This window comes from Bombina bombina, chromosome 5, assembly GCF_027579735.1.
Source record: "Bombina bombina isolate aBomBom1 chromosome 5, aBomBom1.pri, whole genome shotgun sequence".
Classification (NCBI taxonomy): Eukaryota; Metazoa; Chordata; class Amphibia; order Anura; family Bombinatoridae; genus Bombina; species Bombina bombina.
In genome coordinates, this window is record NC_069503.1 from 863,539,553 (window position 1) to 863,561,749 (window position 22,197).

Sequence of the window (22,197 nt, forward strand, 5' to 3'; positions counted from 1 at the left end):
CCATTAATCTCAATGGAATGTCCAAGTCCAGGACCTAGGAGTGGTGTGATCATGACATCGCATTTGTCTTGGTTTTAGCAGTGTGAATAAGTTTCTTTGAATGAATGCCTAGGTTAAACATACAACATAATACAAGGTTCTTGAGGAATGCAGGTGATGCCATTCTTGAAAAGTTAATGCTTAAAAACTTTGTGAATAAATATTTTGTATATAGGCTCCAAGAATTTACATAATTATACATAGATTTATTGTGTGCTGGTCCATTCAACCTGTAAAAAGTGTCTGTAAGTGTAGTTTAAGTGTATAAGAATATGCTTACCTTAAGGTGTTTTGTTTGTTGGTTTTTTAAATTTTGTGACGCTTATTTTACTTCTAAAACCCTTATGATTCATCATTTTCTTAAGATATATAGTTATGAGAAAACATCTATAACTTAAAAAATTTCAGCAATGTTTTTGTACACATTGGATTCAAAACACACCTCATATTGCCTGCTTCATTTTTAAAACTAACTCAAAAGTTTATTATAGCTCCCTGCAGTGTGAGCTCTTACTTTCTGTGCCTGCTGACCCTCACTAAGGACCGGATGATAAAAAAAAACTTGCTTGGAAATAACCTTCAACCATGTTTTAGTTTTTTTAAGTGTGAATGTCTCTTCTTATTTCGAGTATTTGACAAATGTCTGGGATCTAATGTTTAACACAGCAAAGTGTAAAATTATGCACTTAGGGAAGAAAAATCCAAACGTTAATTACAAACTCAATGACACTTTACTGACTGTTACAAATGAGGAACGGGCTTGGGGATTATTATTTATGATGATTTAAAATTTAGTAAACAATGTAGTTCTGCAGCGAGTAAGGCTAACAGAATGCTTGGATGTATTGGTAGAGGTATTTGCAGCAGAAATAGTAAGGTTCTTATGCCACTTTACAAAGCATTAGTTAGGCCTCCTCTTGAGTATTGTGTGCAGTTCTGGAGGCCATATCTTCAGAAGGATATAAACAAACTTGAATCTGTGGAAAGGAGGGCTACCAAAATGGTACATGGTCTAAAAAATAAAATGTACCAGAAGAGGCTCAATGACCTAAATATGTATAGCTTAGAGGAGACTAGGGAAAGAGATTACATAATAGCAACTTTCAAGTATATTAAAGGGCTTAGTAAAACTGAGCCAGTGAGTATTTTACCTAAAAAGGAAAATTCAAGAACAAGGGGTCATGATCTCAAGCTTAAGGGTAGTATATTCAAGTGTCACTTGAGGAAGCACTTCTTTACAGAAAGGGTGACTTATTTATGGAATAAACTTCCACAAGAGGTAGTAATGACAAACACTGTGGGGGACTTTAAGAATGACTGGGACATGCATAAGGATATCCTACAAACTAAATAAGTTTATACTTTTAGGAAATATTGTGCAGACTTGCTGGACCTTATCTGCCATCAATATCTATGTTTCTGTATGGACCCTGTATAACAAGATAAATAACTTTGATGCTAAAATGTATTTTTCTAAAACTCTTTGAGGCTTACTTACAGTACTGATGAGGCTTCTTAGATTATCTCGCCAGAGCAGAGAGCTTTCGATCATTGTGCCCTAAAATCTTTTTTTTTCACAACTAAGTTTAGGTGGGCTGTACAGCCAGTCAGATTCCATGCTGCCATGTTGGCCTCAATCACAATCTATCAACTACGGCTAATGTTTGATTCAACGTAATCACAATAGCGCACATTCCCGCACTCGCAAACAAGTTTTTAGATCCACAATTAAAACCCTATTTCTCGGTAATCACAATCCACTTTCGAGTTACTTTTCAATGCTTTTTTGAGGCTAGTTTTCCCTTTTAATTCAGCACCTGTAGGTACTTGAGAAGGACTTGAAGGGGCATATTGTACATCTTTTAAAATATTTCACGGCCAACTGAAAACAGTCTTTTATCTTCTTAAATGACCACAGGAGACATTGTAGAGGTATATTAACCCCTTAACGACCAAGGACATGCCAGGCATGTCCTACAAAAAGTGTCAATTAATGACCAAGGACGTGCCTGACAAGTCCTCTGGGGTTTCAAGTGCTGGAAGCGATCGTGATTGCTTCCAGACGCTTTCAGGGTATTGCAGTGATGCCTAAATATTGAGGCATCCTGCAATACCCTTTTTTAGCCTCTGATGCAGAGAGAACCACTCTATGGCCCTCTCTGCATCGGCCATTGATGGTGCAGATCGTTGGTGGGTGGGAGCCATAGCAGGGAGGCGGGTGGGCGGCCCATCTTTGAAGGTACTTCCGGATCCTGTCCCTGCAGTGCGTGCAAGTGAGCGGGAGCACATGGGGGTGCGCATGCATGCTACATTAAGTTCAGAGAGGGAGAGGGAGGGAGGGAAAGGGAAATAAATGTTGAGAGAGGGTATTGAGGGGGGGCAGCTACAGTACAGAAAACTTTTTTTTTTATTATTAAAAAAAAACATTGTTTTTGAGCAAACTGGGTACTGGCAGACAGCTGCCAGTACCCAAGATGGTGGAAAATAGGTAGAGGGGGAGGGTTAGAAAGCTGTATTGTGGGGGGGGGGGTCAGGAAGGTTGGGGGCTAATGGGGTATCCATCCTTGCAGATTTTTTTTTTTTAAAGCCTTTTATTTTAGTACTGGCAGACTTTCTGCCTTACTGTTTGAGAGGGGTCAGGGAGGAATCAGGGGGTGGGATGTGTCAGGCGGGAGGCTGATCTCTACACTAAAGCTAAAATTAACCCTACAAGCTACCTACCTAATTAACTCCTTAACTGCTGGGCATAATGCAAGTGTGGTGCATAGCGTCAGTTAGCGGCCAAAGCCATATATGTCTGCTTTTTCTGAACAAAGGAGATCCAAGAGAAGCATTTACAACCATTTGTGCCATGATTACATTAACTGTTTGTAAATAATTTCAGTGAGAAACCTAAAATTGTGAAAAAGTTAATGATTTTTTTTATTTGATCGCATTTGGCGGAGAAATGGTGGAATGAAATATACCAAAATTGGCCTAGATCAATACTTTGGGTTGTCTAATACACTAAACTAAAGCTAAAATTAACCCTACAAGCTCACTACAAGCTACCTAATTAACCCCTTCACTGCTGTGCATAATACAAGTGTGGTGGGCAGCGGCATTTAGCGGACTTCTAATTACCAAAAAGCAATGCTAAACCCATATATGTCTGCTATTTCTCAACAAAGGAGATACCAGAGAAGCATGTACAACCATTTGTGCCATCATTGCAAAAGCTGTTTGTAAATAATTTCAATGAGAAACCTAAATTTTGTGAAAAAGTGAACAATTTTTTTTATTTGATCGCATTTGGCCTTAAAATAGTGGCATAAAATATAACAAAATGGGCCTAGATCAATACTTTGGATTGTCTACTAAAAAATATATATATCCATGTGAAGGGTTATTCAGAAATTCCTGACAGATATCAGTGTTACAATGTAACTATCGCTAATTTTTTTTAAAAAATGGTTTGGAAATAGCAAAGTGCTACTTGTACTTATTTCCCTATAACTTGCAAAAAAAAGCAAAGAACATGTAAACCTTGGGTATTTCTAAACTCAGGATGAAATTTAGAAACTATTTAGCATGGGTGTTTTTTGGTTGTTGTAGATGTGTTTTTGGGGATCAAAGTTAGAAAAAGTGTGTTTTTTATAGTAAATTATAAGATATGATGAAAATAATGGTATCTTTAGAAAGTCCATTTAATGGCAAGAAAAACTGTATATAATATGTGTGTGTACAGTAAATAAATAAGAGGAAAATTACAGCTAAACACAAACAACTTAGAAATGTAAAAATAGCCCTGGTCCATAACGGTAAGAAAATTTAAAATTGGTCTGGTCACTTAGGGGTTAGCATAATGGTATTGATTTATTAAAGCTCCAGTCATCCCTATCAGAGAGGCTGTATACAGTGGACAAGGCACACTTTTACCTTGGGCCGATGATCAAAAACTCGCCGCTATGGAGAGGAATCTCACAAAATCGTATGGATTTTTTTTAGACTTTATGTTGTACTATAGGTGTCTTTCTTTTATATACAGAACCCTGCATAACGAGATAAACATTTCTTAAAGGGACATGAAACCCAAAATTTTACTTTCATGATTCAGATAGAGCATGTAATTTTAAACAACTTTCCAATTTACTTCTAATTTTCTAGTTCTCTTGGTATCCTTTGTTAAAAAGCATACCTAGGTAGGCACGGGAGTTGATGATTAGTGGCTGCACATATATGCCTCATGTTATAGGCTTATCCATGTGAATTGCTGTTTCTTCAGAAAAAGATACCAGGAGAATGAAACAAATTAGAAGTTGTTTAAAATTGTATGCTCTGTCTGAATCATGAAAGACAAATTTTGGGTTTCATATTCCTTTTAGGTAAAATTTGTGTTTCTAAAATTCTATGAGGGACAGAGCCATACTGACGAGACTTCTTAAATCATATAACCAGAGAGGAGAGCTTTAGATCATCAGGCCCCTTGTAATTGCAAGTCTTGAAATAAAAATCAAAGAAAGGAAGGATAACACAGAGAGCCCTACAGATCAATATAAATATAAACAGATACTATACCAGACAAATGTACAGTAATAAAGTATAAATAGGTATGCAAAAAAGGATATGCATGAAGTCTCCAGACGCTTCTAATCCTCAATCAGCTTAAAGCAAAGGGAACTTGTCCCAAATCACAGAGAGGAGTTGCAGCCCCTTAGTACACGGTTCTGAAAACCGGATATAGCTGAGTGGAAACAAAAGAGAGACAGGGGCGCACACTTCTCTAAGTGTAGTATGTTAATAAAACCAGATAATTTATTGAGCATAGACAAATGAACACTAACACTTCATAACCTCAACACATGAGGTATAGATAAAAAACACAAAAGAAGGCACGGTAAAGTAGCTCACGGGTCCGTTGTTTAGTCCCCAAGATGTATTCAACGAGGGTAGTCTGTTAGTCCTCGCTAGGGAGAAACCCGGCCAAAATGTTATCCAGAGAGTGTCCTTTACTCCATGCAGTAAACTAATGTTCCAAAAGAAAACCGTCACACGATTACCTCACAGCTGATCGGTAAGCTCCGGCCGGATAGTGGATCAGCTGTGGTAGTGGTGACGCATAGACGGTGGGCATGGTCTAACGCGTTTCGTAGGAGGCTTCCTACTTTATCAGAGGCATGCCCACTGGATATTGTAACTGTCTTAAAAACTGTTTGGGGGCACCTCACGTGATGATACTCCTCCCATCACAGCCTTAGAACATAATCAGTCTCTGTTACAGCATAATTAAGGTCAATACCTCTGCAAAAAATATGATCGTTATTCACTTAGTATGGGGGATATAGATATAAATAAATAAATAAGAGCATCAGTACCTATCCTAATATAAATTATATGGACAGATGTGATACCTATTTGTTAAAAGACATATACATTTTAATTGATTAAATATTATAAAACCATTATAATAAATATCACACTAAAAAGCTCAAATCTATAGAAATGGGAAAAATGAGGACTCAATTACCTAAATTGATATAACCCCTAATATATAAAAACAACAATGATAAAAGAGAGGGATCAATAATTGGTCTCTAAAAATATGTATATTAATTCATTCCATATAATCAAATACAAAGATAATGAATAAAAAATAAAGAATAAAAAATGGAGCATAAAAAATGAAACATAAAAAATATATATATACCTTAACAGGGAGTTCATTTCAAATTCATTAAGAATATTTAATCTTAATTTTTGGATAAATAGAACATACTGTGTAGGCAACCAAAAAGAAATAGTGCAAACTAATGTGATGACATATGTAAGCCTATACTGTTGGTCCTATTACAAGTAGTAAAGTCCTATTTCAAATGTTTCCTTAAAGGGTGATTTCTATCCATACAGAATCAATTATCTATCAAGAAGGCTGCTAAGTCTATTTCCCTATTCATCCCCATGGGTTCTAGACAACTTAGAGTATGTATCCAGTATGTTTCTCTATGTCTCAATGCTAAAAATCTATTCCCCCCTCTGATATCCATCTTTACTGACTCTATTGCTTTAACCTTCAGGCTACTTATATCTTGGTTGTGTATTTCAGTAAAGTGGGCAGATACTCCATGTGTGAGGACTCCCTTCTCAATATTTACCAAATGTTCTCTAAAACGAGTCTTGAGGCTCCGTTTGGTTCTCCCAATATAAACCTTGTCACATGAACATGACAGGTGATAAACTACATGGGTGATTTTGCAATTCATAGAACTTTTAATATCATAGACTCTCTTGTCCCTCAAAGAAACAAAATTAGTATTTTCTCTATCTATATGTATGCAGCTAAAACATCCCTTCTTACCACATCTTTAGAAACCTCTGGTTCTCTTTTGTAACCAGTTAACTTGCTTATTATTATCCTTCAATTTACTAGGTGCCAGACAGTTCTTCAAGTTTTGATTTTTCTTAAAGATCACCTGAGGTCTGTCCATTAGTACTGTTTTTAACACTGGATCCAGTAGTAAAACAGGCCAATGTCTCTTAATGCTTTCTCTATTTGTCAAGATGCTCTATTATATTTAGTGATAAACAAGGGTTGGTTCCCTAGTTTCCTTTCTCTGTCTATTTTTGGTGTTTTCATAGATAACAGATCTGTCCTATCTAGATTTCTTGCTCTTTGATAAGCATTTTCCACTAGAGACGGATCGTAACCTTTGTTTAGAAAGCGTTTTTTTTGGATCATGAGCTCTTGGTCGAAAGTTTCCACATTTGTGCAGTTCCTCCTCACTCTTTGGAACTGCCCGAATGGGATATTGCGGATCCACTTTTTTGTGGTGTCCACTCTTAGCGTGTAGGTATGCATTCGTATCTGTGTCCTTTCTAAACAAACTTGTAACTATTTGACTGTCTGCATGGGTCAGGGTTAGATCCAAAAAGGTAATACAATCTGAATTATGGCATTCAGTAAATTTCAGATTAAGGAGGTTTTGGTTCACATATGATACAAGATTTTGGATTTCATGTTTGGATCCCCGCCAAATGATGAGAATATCATCTATGAACCGAAACCATCCCACTATATAATCTTTGAAAGGATTATTTGAAAAGATATACATCTCCTCCCACCAGCCCATATACAAGTTGGCAAAATTTGGGGCGAACTTTGTCCCCATCGCCGTACCAGTGGTCTGAAGGTAAAATTCCCCCTCAAATAGAAAATAGTTCTTTTTTTAGTATAAAGTTAATACTGTCAATAATAAAATATCATTGATTATAATCTACATATTTGGTTTTCCTAAAATAGTATTCTATTGCTGACAGACCTAGGTCATGTGGAATAGCTGTATATAATGAGGAGACATCCAACGTTATCCATATATTGTCATCTTCCCATTTATACTTAGATAATTGATTAATGATATCTGTGCTATCCCTAACATATGATTGTAGGCACGGTACCATTAGTTTTAAAATGGTATCCACATATTGTGATAGCTTTGTGGTTAAGGAACCTATACCCGAGACTATCGGGCGCCCTGGGGGGTCAATCAGTTGTTTGTATATTTTAGGCAGGAGGTAGAACACCACAATTTTGGGTTCTACCACCTGCAAAAATCAATATTTAGATTTGTCCAAGATTCCTTGGTTATTCGCTGAAAGGATAAGGGCATCATACTGATCTTTATAGACCTTAGTGGGATTTGCTTTTAGTTTTATATAAGTATCTTTATCCCCCAAAAGTCGATATGCTTCTCTTAGGTCATCTCTTCTATCCTGCAGCACAATTCCTCCTGCCTTATCTGCTTCACGAATCACCAGGTTACTGTCATTTTTTAGTTCTTCTAGAGCCTTTTTCACTTTTAAACTTAGATTAAATTGTTTTGATTTATAGCTATCGGTACAGATTTTTTCTAAGTCACAAAGTATTAGATTGTTAAATACTGGAATGAAGTTACCTTGGGCATGCAGAGGATAAAATGTGGAGTTAAGTTTCAAGCCTGTATGGTTCACTTTTAGTTCAGACGCTTCAACCTCTAGTTCCTCCAATATTGTAATCAAATCTCGGAAAAATTCTTGATTCTGAGCATGCTCATTATCTCTTTCCAAATCTAAAAGGGACTCTAATGTCATTGATTCTTCAAGTTCGTGAACTCTCTCGGTATCTAAATTTTGTGACATCTCATTGCCATTTTTATATGTGTGGAATCTGTTAAGAGTTAATTTGCGTGAACATTTTTGGAGGTCTATAAATAATTAAAAATCACTAGGATTACATGTAGGTGTAAAGGAGAGACCTTTTTAAAAAAGTTCCTCTTCTTTGCTGGTCAGAGTCTTAGAACTAATATTAAAGATTTTTTGATCATGATTTATATCCCTCACCAATCTTTCCCTTTTCTCCTTTTTGAGTCGGAGTACCACTCCTCCTCGGCATCCTCTTCTCCTTCTCTGACTACTCTTTTTGGATTTCTCCCTGTTGGGGAGTCTCCTGCTCCTAAAAAATGTTCCTGGTCAAAATTCCTATTTGTTTTGAAATAGTGACCTATTTCATTTAGTTGACCTTTAGGGGGATTCTGATTTTTAAAATTAATATATTTAGGTCTGGCGCCCATGTTTTCATATGGCTCTCCGTTTCTATATTTATTGGGATGTTGATATATTTTGTTTTGACTGTTAGGTGGTTCTCTTGGTTCATTCCAATTCCTTTTGTATTGTGTATCTCTGAATGAATCTATCCTAGATTTAGAATGATGATAGTTTTGACTGTTATAAGGGGCCTTATTACTTTCATATATCCTCCCCTGTTGTGTAATGTTTTTATTTTTATTGTAGTTTTTGTTTTTTGGTGTATTGGTGTAAGAGCTGCTATTTTTATTAAGCTCCTTTTTGTTCTTATGGTTTTGTTTAGGCTTCCAATCTTTTCTCTTATTCAGATTGAACTTAGGTTGACCATTTATGTGAAACCTCTCCATACTCTTATTTGTTTCTACATTTTCACCTACAGGGGTGACTGGAGTTATTTCCATATTTGGAGGATTCATTAATAGATAGGTATTGTTCAATTTTTTCTTTTTAGTGTTAATCACTTCTTGTTCAAAAGCTGCTACCGATTGTCTATTCCTCTCATCTAGTTCTCTAAAGTGTTCATTTTGTCCACATTTTTCTAAATCTGCCTTAATTTCCTTTATTTGTTCTGCTAGAGATTTCACTTTCTTATCCCTATACTTAATGGCAATATTGACCAACTTGGTCGAACACTCATCTAACGCTTCCTTCCATTCAGTGTGCAGTTAAACTTCCTCTAATTCGAAAATACAGGTTTTGGACATTTTCAAACCATTCGGTATCAGAACATTGCTCTTGAAAATTTCTAAGGCAATCATGTCATACCAGTGTCTCACCTGCATTTTCGAAAGTTTCTATAGTTTTTTAAAAAGATGTTCAGGATTTGTAGATTCATTTTGTTCAATATTGAAACTAGTAGATAAGATTCTACTTCTATTAGTGACATTGAAGTATTTGCCATAATTGTTAGTCATATTAAAAAGTACACAGGTTTTAAAAAATATTTTGTTGTGTAAGAAACAGTTAATATCAATTCTAGAGGAAACTAATATAGACCTCTGTTGCATGTAATCAATGTAAGAAAGTTAAAGGATAAACAGAACGCAAAAAAACGGTAAAATGCAATTAAAATTATGAAACCAGAAAATATAATAACAATTTCATATCACAAGATGTATAAAATTAGTAAGTGATATCTTATCAACTTAACAATATTAATATAGAGATGTTGGTATATATAGATTCACTAAATAAAAATGAATCTTATACAAACATTGTATATGTATAAACTCATATACAAACAGTGGTATAGGTCAGCTCCTGTAAAAAACATATCACAGGGTGACACGCAGGGCAACCTGTGAGGTAAAACACAAAGAAAGGAAGGATAACACGGAGTGCCCTACAGATAAATATAAATATAAACAGATACTATACCAGAAAAATGTAGAGTAATAAAGTATAAATCGGTATACAAAAAAGGATATGCATGAAGTCTCCAGACGCTTCTAATCCTCAATCAGCTTAAATAGAAGGGAACTTGTCCCAAATCATAGAGAGGAGTTGCAGCCCCTTAGTACACGGTTCTGAAAACCGGATATAGCTGAGTGGAAACAAAAGAGAGACAGGGGCGCACACTTCTCTAAGCGTAGTATGTTAATAAAACCAGATAATTTATTGAACATAGACAAATGAGCACTCACACTTCATAACCTCAACACATGAGGTATACTGTAGATAAAATACACAAAACAAGGCACAGTAAAGTAGCTCATGGGTCCGTTGTTTAGTCCCCAAGATGTATTACAAGAGGGTAGTCTGTTAGTCCTCGCTAGAGAGAAACCCGGCCAAAATGTTGTCCAGAGAGTGTCCTTTACTCAGAGCAGTAAACTAATGTTCCAAAAGAAAACTGTCACATGATAACCTCACAGCTGATCTGTAAGCTCCGGCTGGATAGTGGATCAGCTGTGGTAGTGGTGACGCATAGGCAGTGGGCGTGGCCTAACATGTTTCGTAGGAGGCTTCCTACTTCATCAGAGGCATGCCCACTAGATATTGTAACCATCTTAAAAACTGTTTGGGGGGCACCTCACATGATGATACTCCTCCCATCACAGCCTTAGAACATAATCAGTCTCTGTTACAGCAGAATTAAGGTAAATACCTCTGCAAATAATATGATCGCTATTCCCTTAATATGGGGGATATAGATATAAATAAATAAATACATAAGAACATCAGTACCTATTCTAATATAAATTATATGGACAGATGTGATACCTATTTGTTAAAAGACATATACATTTTAATTGATTAAATATTATAATATGATCACTATTCACTTAATATGACCAATGCCTATCTATTAATCCCCATAAAGGTCATCTGAATGAAATAGGTGACTATTTCAAAACAAATAGGAATTTTGACCAGGAACATTTTTTAGGAGCAGGAGACTACCCAACAGGAAGAAATCCAAAAAGAGTAGTCAGAGAAGGAGAAGAGGATGTTGAGGAGGAGTGGTACTCTGACTCAAAAAGGAGAAAAGGGAAAGATTGGTGAGGGATATAAATCATGATCAAAAAATCTTTAATATTAGTTAAAGACTCTGACCAGCAAAGAAGAGGAACATTTTTAAAAAGGCCTCTCCTTTGCACCTACATGTAATCCTAGTGATTTTGAATTATTTATAGACCTCCAAAAATATTCACGCAAATTAACTCTTAAGAGATTCCACACATATAAAAATGGCAATGAGATGTCACAAAATTTAGATACCGAGAGAGTTCACAAACTTGAAGAATCAATGACATTAGAGTCCCTTTTACAATATTGGAGAAACTAGAGGTTAAAGTGTCTGAACTAAAAGTGAACCATACAGGCTTGAAACCTAACTCCACATTTTATCCTCTGCATGCCCAAGGTAACTTCATTCCAGTATTTAACAATCTAATACTTTGCGAATTAGAAAAAATCTGTACCGATAGCTATAGATCAAAACAATTTAATTTAAGTTTAAAAGAGAAAAAGGCTCTAGAAGAACTAAAAAATGACAGTAACCTGGTGATTCGTGAAGCAGATAAGGGAGGAGGAATTGTGCTGCAGGATAGAAGAGATTACCTAAGAGAAGCATATCGACTCTTGGGGGATAAAGATACTTATATAAAACAAAAAGCAAATCCCACTAAGGTCTAAAAAATTAGTATGATGCCCTTATCTTTTCAGCGAATAACCAAGGAATTTTTTTTACAAATCTGAATATGGATTTTTGCAGGTGGTAGAACCCAGTATTGTGGTGTTCTACCACCTGCCTAAAATACACAAACAACTGATTGACCCCCCAGGGTGCCCGATAGCCTCGGGGATAGGTTCCTTAACCATGAAGCTATCACAATATGTGGATACCATTTTAAAACCAATGGTACCATGCCTACAATCATATGTCAGGGATAGCACAGATATCATTAAATGTGAAGATAACTATATATGGATAGCGTTGGATGTCTCCTCATTATATACAGCTATTCCACATGACCTAGGTCTGTCAGCCATAGAATACTATTTTAGGAAAACCAAATATGTAGATTATAATCAACGATCTATTATTATTGACAGTATTAACTTTATCCTAAAAAAGAATAATTTTTTATTTGAGGGGGAATTTTACCTTCAGACCACTGGTACGGCGATCGCCCCAAATTTTGCCAACTTGTATATGGGCTGGTTGGAGGAGATGTATATCTTTTCAAATAATAATTTCAAAGATCATATAGTGGGATGGTTTCGGTTCATAGATAATATCCTCGTCATTTGGCGGGGATCCGAACATGAAATCCAAAATCTTGTATCATATGTGAACCGAAACCTCCTTAATCTGAAATTTACTGAATTCCATAATTCAGATTGTATAACCTTTTTGGATCTAACCCATGCAGATAGCCAAATAGTTACAAGTTTGTTTAGAAAGGACACAGATACAAATGCATACCTGCACGCTAAGAGTGGACACCACGAAAAGTGGATCCGCAATATCCCATTAGGGCAGTACCAAAGAGTGAGGAGGAACTGCACAAATGTGGAAACTTTCGACCAAGAGTCCGTGATCCTAAAAAAACGCTTTCTAAACAAAGGTTACGATCCGTATCTAGTGGAAAATGCTTATCAAAGAGCAAGAAATCTAGATAGGAAATATCTGTTATCTAAGAAAACACCAAAAATAGACAGAGAAAGGAAACTAGGGAACCAAAGCTTGTTTATCACTAAATATAATAGAGCATCTCAACAAATAGAGAAAGCATTTAAGAGACATTGGCCTGTTTTACTACTGGATCCAGTGTTAAAAACAGTACTAATGGACAGACCTCAGGTGATCTTTAAGAAAAATCAAAACTTGAAGAACTGTCTGGCACCTAGTAAATTGAAGGATAATAATAAGCAAGTTAACTGGTTACAAAAGAGAACCAGAGGTTTCTAAAGATGTGGTAAGAAGGGATGTTTTAGCTGCATACATATAGATAGAGAAAATACTAATTTTGTTTCTTTGAGGGACAAGAGAGTCTATGATATTAAAAGTTCTATGAATTGCAAAATCACCCATGTAGTTTATCACCTGTCATGTTCATGTGACAAGGTTTATATTGGGAGAACCAAACGGAGCCTCAAGACTCGTTTTAGAGAACATTTGGTAAATATTGAGAAGGGAGTCCTCACACATGGAGTATCTGCCCACTTTACTGAAATACACAACCAAGATATAAGTAGCCTGAAGGTTAAAGCAATAGAGTCAGTAAAGATGGATATCAGAGGGGGGAATATATTTTTAGCATTGAGATGTAGAGAAACATACTGGATACGTACTCTAGTTAGTATAGAACCCATGGGAATGAATAGGGAAATAGACTTAGCAGCCTTCTTGATAGATAATTGATTCTGTATGGATAGAAATCACCCTTTAAGGAAACATTTGAAATAGGACTTTACTACTTGTAATAGGACCAAAAGTGTAGGCTTACATATGTCATCACATTAGTTTGCACTATTTAATTTTGGTTGCCTACACAGTATGTTCTATTTATCCAAAAATTAAGATGAAATATTCTTAATGAATTTGAAATGAACTCCCTGTTAAGGTATGTATATATTTTTTATGTTTCATTTTTTATGCTCCATTTTTTATTCTTTATTTTTTATGCATTATCTTTGTATTTGATTATATGAAATGAATTAATATACATTTTTTTAGAGACCAATTATTGATCCCCCTCTTTTATCATTGTTGTTTTTATATATTAGGGGTTATATCAATTTAGGTAATTGAGTCCTCATTTTTCCCATTTCTATAGATTGATTTTTTGAGCTTTTTAGTGTGATATGTATTATAATGGTTTTATAATATTTAATCAATTAAAATGTATATGTCTTTTAACAAATAGGTATCACATCTGTCCATATAATTTATATTAGAATAGGTACTGATGTTCTTATTTATTTATTTATATCTATATCCCCCATACTAAGTGAACAGCGATCATATTATTTGCAGAGGTATTGACCTTAATTCTGCTGTAACAGAGACTGATTATGTTCTAAGGCTGTGATGGAAGGAGTATCATCACGTGAGGTGCCCCCAAACAGTTTTTAAGATGGTTACAATATCCAGTGGGCATGCCTCTGACGAAGTAGGAAGCCTCCTACGAAACGCGTTAGGCCACGCCCACCGTCTATGCGTCACCACTACCACAGCTGATCCACTATCCGGCCAGAGCTTACAGATCAGCTGTGAGTTAATCATGTGACAGTTTTCTTTTGGAACATTAGTTTACTGCACGGAGTAAAGGACACTCTCTGGGCAACATTTTGGCTGTGTTTCTCCCTAGCGAGGACTAACAGATTAACCTTGTTGAATACATCTTGGGGACTAAACAACGGACCCGTGAGCTACTTTACCGTGCCTTGTTTTGTGTGTTTTATCTATACCTCATGTGTTGAGGTTATGAAGTGTGAGTGTTCATTTGTCTATGTTCAATAAATTATCTGGTTTTATTAACATACTACGCTTAGAGAAGTGTGCGCCCCTCTCTCTCTTTTGTTTCCACTTGAAATAAAAATAGTGGGCATATTTGATCATTTTGATAGAAAGACATTGCTTGCTGCAAATGTTTTTCAATACCCAAATCCCACTCATCATTTGCCTTAGGGGGCAATTTTGAAAATCAAAATGCAAAGATCTTGTTTACTTCATACATTTTTCAGCAGCCAATCTCCACCCACTGTTTTCCTTATTGGTAGGAACCAATTAGGACTTGTTATTGAAGTAGAGAAGCCTAGCTAGAATCTTTATGTTAGCAAAATAACCATTGTTTATCCCATAATCTCCGCTGAAGCTACTTAAAGACAGATATGTGGCAGGGTTAAGCTTTTGAAGCCCTTTTTACCGAAACGGGCACAATAATTACAAAACTATACTGCAAAGTTGCTTCACTACACACAAATAAACATTTTATACAAAAGGAGTTACAAAAATACTTAAAACATCACCTTAACATATACAGTGGGGCAAAAAAGTATTTAGTCAGCCACCAATTGTGCAAGTTCTCCCACTTAAGAAGATGAGAGAGGCCTGTAATTTTCATCATAGGTATACCTCAACTATGAGAGACAAAATGTGGAAACAAATCCAGACAATCACATTGTCTGATTTGGAAAGAATTTATTTGCAAATTATGGTGGAAAATAAGTATTTGGTCAATATCAAAAGTTCATCTCAATACTTTGTTATATATCCTGTGTTGGCAATGACAGAGGTCAAACATTTTCTGTAAGTCTTTACAAGGTTGTCACACACTGTTGCTGGTATGTTGGCCCATTCCTGCATGCAGATCTCCTCTAGAGCAGTGATGTTTTGGGGCTGTCGATGGGCAACACAGACTTTCAACTCCCTCCAAAGGTTTTCTATGGGGTTGAGATCTGGAGACTGGCTAGGCCACTCCAGGACCTTGAAATGCTTCTTACGAAGCCACTCCTTCATTTCCCGGGCGGTGTGTTTGGGATCATTGTCATGCTGAAGGACCCAGCCACGTTTCATCTTCAATGCCCTTGCTGATGGAAGGAGGTTTGCACTCAAAATCTCATGATACATGGCCCCATTCATTCTTTCATGTACACGGATCAGTCGTCCTGTTCCCTTTGCAGAGAAACAGCCCCAAAGCATGATGTTGCCACCCCCATGATTCATAGTAGGTATGGTGTTCTTTGGTTGCAACTCAGCATTCTCTCTCCTCCAAACACGACGAGTTGTGTTTCTACCACACAGTTCTACTTTGGTTTCATCTGACCATATGACATTCTCCCAATCTGCTTCTGGATCATCCAAATGCTCTCTAGCATACTTCAGACGGGCCTGGACATGTACTGGCTCAAGCCCTGGCGGCGTAGTGTGTTACTGATGGTAGCCTTTGTTACGTTGGTCCCAGCTCTCTGCAGGTCATTCACTAGGTCCCCCATGTGGTTCTGGGATGTTTTCTCACCATTCTTGTGATCATTTTGACCCCACGGGGTGAGATCTTGCGTGGAGCCCCAGATCGAGGGAGATTATCAGTAGTCTTGTATGTCTTCCATTTTCTAATTATTGCTCCCACAGTTGATTTCTTCACATCAAGCTGCTTGCCTATGGCAGATTCAGTCTTCCCAGCCTGGTGCAGGTCTACAATTTTGTTTCTGGTGTCCTTCGACAGCTCTTTGGTCTTCACCATAGTGGAGTTTGGAGTGTGACCATTTGAGGTTGTGGACAGGTGCCTTTTATACTGATAACAAGTTCAAACATGTGCCATTAATACAGGTAATGAGTGGAGGACAGAGGAGCCTCTTAAAGAAGAAGATACAGGTCTGCGAGAGCCAGAAATCTTGCTTGTTTGTAGGTGACCAAATACTTATTTTCCACCATAATATGCAAATAAATTCTTTCCAAATCAGACAATGTGATTGTCTGGATTTGTTTCCACATTTTGTCTCTCATAGTTGAGGTATACCTATGATGAAAATTACAGGCCTCTCTCATCTTCTTAAGTGGGAGAACTTGCACAATTGGTGGCTAAATACTTTTTTGCCCCACTGTATAGCTTAGAGAAGAAAGCAAATTGAATACAGCACCCACTACTCACAGGAGCACGGAGAAGGCTTATCAAGCCCAAATAAATCCAAATAGAAAAGTAGTCTCCAGCTGTGGTGAATCAAATGACCTTTATTTTACATACAGGGACCAGTAAAGCAACGTTTCGGGCTAACACTAAGCCCTTTCTCAAGCTTGAGAAAGGGCTTAGTGTTAGCCCGAAACGTTGCTTTACTGGTCCTTGTATGTAAAATAAAGGTCATTTGATTCACCACAGCTGGAGACTACTTTTCTATTTAGCTTAGAGAAGAGACTGGAAGATGAGATATGATATAAACTCTTCAGTATATCATGGGGCTTGATCAATTGAAGTCTGAAATTATTTTTCGCAAAAAAAGCAGCACCAGAACAATGTTGGATCTAAGGTTGAGGAGTAATATGAAGAAGCACTTCTTTGTAGAAAGGGTGGTGGTACAAATAAACTCAGCTGGGTGATGATATTCTGCTCTCAGGCCTTCTATCAACTGACACCAATTCAATTATTATTTGCTACTGTTACTATTTTTTATTGTACTTTTGACTTATAAAATACAGATATAGTAATAATAAATAAAAATGTGTTTCTTGAAATGACTACAGGTGCTCAATTTTTTTTAGCCGATTGTGAAAGTGGCCTAGTATAGCAGCAAAGAATTTTCAGTACCCCTTAAAGCTTGTATAGTTCTGTATTTTGAATCATATTTTCTGTTGTCAGTGTATAGAATTCCTGTAAATCACAAAATGATACACTATGGCCTAAGTTTATGAAGAAGCAGATGCTGCTTATTCCGCACAAGCCTTCAGGCTCGCCAGAAATGTAAGTTACGAAGCAGCGGTCTTAAATCGTCCGCCACTCGTCCCTGCTAGTGTCTGATTGGCCGCAAATGTGCAGGGGGCGGCATTGCACAAGCATTTAACTAGAAATGCTTGTGCAATGTTAAATGCCGACTGCGTATGCTGTCTGCATTTAGTAATGTCGGGCAGACATGATCCCCTATAACTTAAACTCTATAAAAGAAGATATAAATTATTGAATGGATTGTACAAACTCCAGGTTGATGCAGGGTTTATTCAGCAAATTCATTGTGAACATCCTAATAATCCTTTACAAATAAAAGCTATGTTTCTTTTAAAAGGGGTGGGATAGATCATTTAAAGGGACATGAAACACAAATTTTATTTCAAGATTTAGAAAGAGCTTATCGTTTTAAAACAACTGTCCAATATGTGCAGCCACCAATTAGCAGTTAGCTCCCATCTCCTTAACTTACCTAGGTATTCTTTTCAACAAAGAATACCAAAAGAATAAAGCAAAGAATGAAGCAAAGTAGATAATAGAAGTAAATGTATTAGTTGTTCAAATTTTTTTTGCTTTATCTGAATCATGACAATTTTGGGTTTAATGTCCCTTTAGTATGTAGAATCATTTAAAGGGACAGTAAAGTCAAAATTAAACTTTTATGATTCAGATAGAGCATGCAATTGTAAACAACTTTCCAATTCACTTCTGTTATCAATTTTGCTCCATTCTCTTGGTATCTTTTATTGAAGAGTAAACAATTGAAGGCTGAGAAGTATGCATGTGTCTTTAGTACTCTATGGTAGCAGTGTTTTGCAACACTGTATAACAAAGCTACAAATAATGTTGCAAAACACTTCTGTCATAGAGTACTAAAGACACGTACACACTCCTGAGCTCTTATGAGCCCACCTAGTTTTACTCTTCAATAAAAGAAACCAAGGCCTAGATTTAGAGTTGGGCGGTAGCCATCAAAACCAGCGTTAGAGGGTCCTAACGCTGGTTTTTACCGCCCTCTGGTATTTGGAGCCAGTCATTAAAGGGTCTAACGCTCACTTTCCAGCCGCGACTTTTCCATACCGCAGATCCCCTTACGTCAATTGCGTATCCTATCTTTTCAATGGGATCTTTCTAACGCCGGTATTTAGAGTCGTGTCTGAAGTGAGCGTTTGAAATCTAACGACAAAACTCCAGCCGCAGAAAAAAGTCAGCAGTTAAGAGCTTTCTGGGCTAACGCCGGTTTATAAAGCTCTTAACTACTGTGCTCTAAAGTACACTAACACCCATAAACTACCTATGTACCCCTAAACCGAGGTCCCCCCACATCGCCGCCACTCTATTAAAATTTTTTAACCCCTAATCTGCCGTCCGCACGCCGCCGCAAGGTACGTTATACTTATGTACCCCTAATCTGCTGCCCCTAACACTGCCGACCCCTATATTATATTTATTAACCCCTAATCTGCGCCCCTCAACGTCGCCTCCACCTGCCTACACTTATTAACCCCTAATCTGCCGACCGGACCGCGCCGCTATTATAATAATGTTATTAACCCCTAATCCGCCTCACTCCCGCCTCAATAACCCTATAATAAATAGTATTAACCCCTAATCTGCCCTCCCTAACATCGCCGACACCTAACTTCAAACATTAACCCCTAATCTGCCGACCGGAGCTCACCGCTATTCTAATACATTTTTTAACCCCTAAAGCTAAGTCTAACCCTAACCCCCCCCTAAGTTAAATATAATTTAAATCTAACGAAATAAATTAACTCTTATTAAATAAATTATTCCTATTTAAATCTAAATACTTACCTGTAAAATAACCCCTAATATAGCTACAATATAAATTATAATTATATTGTAGCTATTTTAGGATTTATATTTATTCTACAGGTAACTTTGTAATTATTTTAACCAGGTACAATAGCTATTAAATAGTTAATAACTATTTAATAGCTACCTAGTTAAAATAATTACAAAATTACCTGTAAAATAAATCCTAACCTAAGTTACAATTAAACCTAACACTACAATATCAATAAATAAATTAAATAAACTACCTACAATTATCTACAATTAAACCTAACACTACACTATCAATAAATAAATTAAATACAATTCCTACAAATAAATACAATTAAATAAACTAACTAAAGTACAAAAAATAAAAAAATATTTACAAACATTAGAAAAAAATTACAACAATTTTAAACTAATTACACCTACTCTAAGCCCCCTAATAAAATAACAAAGACCCCCAAAATAAAAAAAATGCCCTACCCTATTCTAAATTACAAAAGTTCAAAGGATTCTATCAGCCAATCGGAATTAAGGTAGGAAAATTACAACTGATCGGAACAGCCAATAGAATGCGAGCTCAATCTGATTGGCTGATTGAATCAGCCAATCAGATTGAACTTGATTCTGATTGGCTGATTCCATCAGTCAATCAGAATTTTCCTACCTTAATTCCGATTGGCTGATAGAATCCTAACGATCGGTGATACCTGGCATGGTGAAGACAAAGGTAGGAAGATCTTCAGGGAATTAGTGTTAGGTTTATTTAAGGGGGGTTTGGGTTAGATTAGGGGTATGTGGGTGGTGGGTTGTAATGTTGGGGGGGGTATTGTATGGTTTTTTTTACAGGTAAAAGAGCTGAATTCTTTGGGGCATGCCCCGCAAAGGGCCCTTTTAAGGGCTGGTAAGGTAAAAGAGCTTTGAACTTTTGTAATTTAGAATAGGGTAGGGCATTTTTTTATTTTGGGGGTCTTTGTTATTTTATTAGGGGGCTTAGAGTAGGTGTAATTAGTTTAAAATTGTTGTAATTTTTTTCTAATGTTTGTAAATATTTTTTTATTTTTTGTAACTTAGTTCTTTTTTATTTTTTGTACTTTAGTTAGTTTATTTATTGTATTTATTTGTAGGAATTGTATTTAATTTATTTATTGATAGTGTAGTGTTAGGTTTAATTGTAGATAATTGTAGGTAGTTTATTTAATTTATTTATTGATATTGTAGTGTTAGGTTTAATTGTAACTTAGGTTAGGATTTATTTTACAGGTAATTTTGTAATTATTTTAACTAGGTAGCTATTAAATAGTTATTAACTATTTAATAGCTATTGTACCTGGTTAAAATAAATACAAAGTTGCCTGTAAAATAAATATTAATCCTAAAATAGCTACAATATAATTATAATTTATATTGTAGCTATATTAGGGTTTATTTTACAGGTAAGTATTTAGATTTAAATAGGAATAATTTATTTAATAAGAGTTAATTTATTTCGTTAGATAAAAATTATATTTAACTTAGGGGGGTGTTAGTGTTAGGGTTAGACTTAACTTTAGGGGTTAATACATTTATTATAGTAGCGGTGAGCTCCGATCGGCAGATTAGGGGTTAATTATTGTAGGTAGCTGGCGGCGACGTTGTGGGGGGCAGATTAGGGGTTAATAAATATAATATAGGGGTCGGCGGTGTTAGTGGCAGCAGATTAGGGGTACATAGGGATAATGTAGGTAGCGGCGGTATACGGAGCGGCAGATTAGGGGTTAAAAAAAAATATGCAGGTGTCAGCGATAGCGGGGGCGGCAGATTAGGGGTTATTAAGTGTAAGGTTAGGGGTGTTTAGACTCGGGGTACATGTTAGAGTGTTAGGTGCAGACGTAGGAAGTGTTTCCCCATAGAAAACAATGGGGCTGCGTTAAGAGCTGAACGCTGCTTTTTTGCAGGTGTTAGGTTTTTTTTCAGCTCAAACTGCCCCATTGTTTTCTATGGGGATATCGTGCACGAGCACGTTTTTTAAGCTGGCCGCGTCCGTAAGCACCGCTGGTATCTAGAGTTGCAGTGGCGTTAAATTATGCTCTACGCTCCCTTTTTGGAGCCTAACGCACTGAAAACCCAGCCCTTCTGTGAACTCTAAATACCAGCGGTATTTAAAAGGTGCGGGAGAAAAAAAGCACGCGTAGCTAACGCACCTCTTTGGCCACCAAACTCTAAATCTAGCCGCAAGAGAACAAAGCAAATTTGATAGCAGAATTAAATTGGAACCTTGTTTAAAATTACATGCTCTATCTAAATCCTGAAAGTATAATGTTGACTTTACTGTCCCTTCAATTTTAGTTTAAAGACTTACTAGTCATTCCTAAGAGATAGTATGACAATAAGGGGGGACTAAACCTTTTTTCACTGCAAAAATAGTAAAACATTGCAAATAAATAATAAATACCAACAAAACACAATTCGATTAAATTGCATAAACTAAAAATCCATATATTATGTTTCCCAGTAATATGATTATAATCTGTCCACAATGTATTGTGGAATAATTGGCTACATAAATTATATAATCCTGAATATTGCAGATGTTTGTCTATCTCATCCCAAAGGATATGGACAGTTTTATATTATATGTAAATGTTCTGAGATTAATAAAGGAAATTGATCATTTGAATTCTATGTTTTTCTGATGAAGTATTTCAAGCAACAGCTCCATTAAATCATAAAAAGCCCCAGGCCCAGACAATTTCACAAACACATTTTATAAATGTATTGGCACAGATGTACTTCAATATTTTATGAGAGCGTTTAATTGAACCATTTGAGATTCAATGTTTCCAAAAAAGATATTCAAATCTGTAATTACAGTTATTTTGAAGCAAGTTAAATT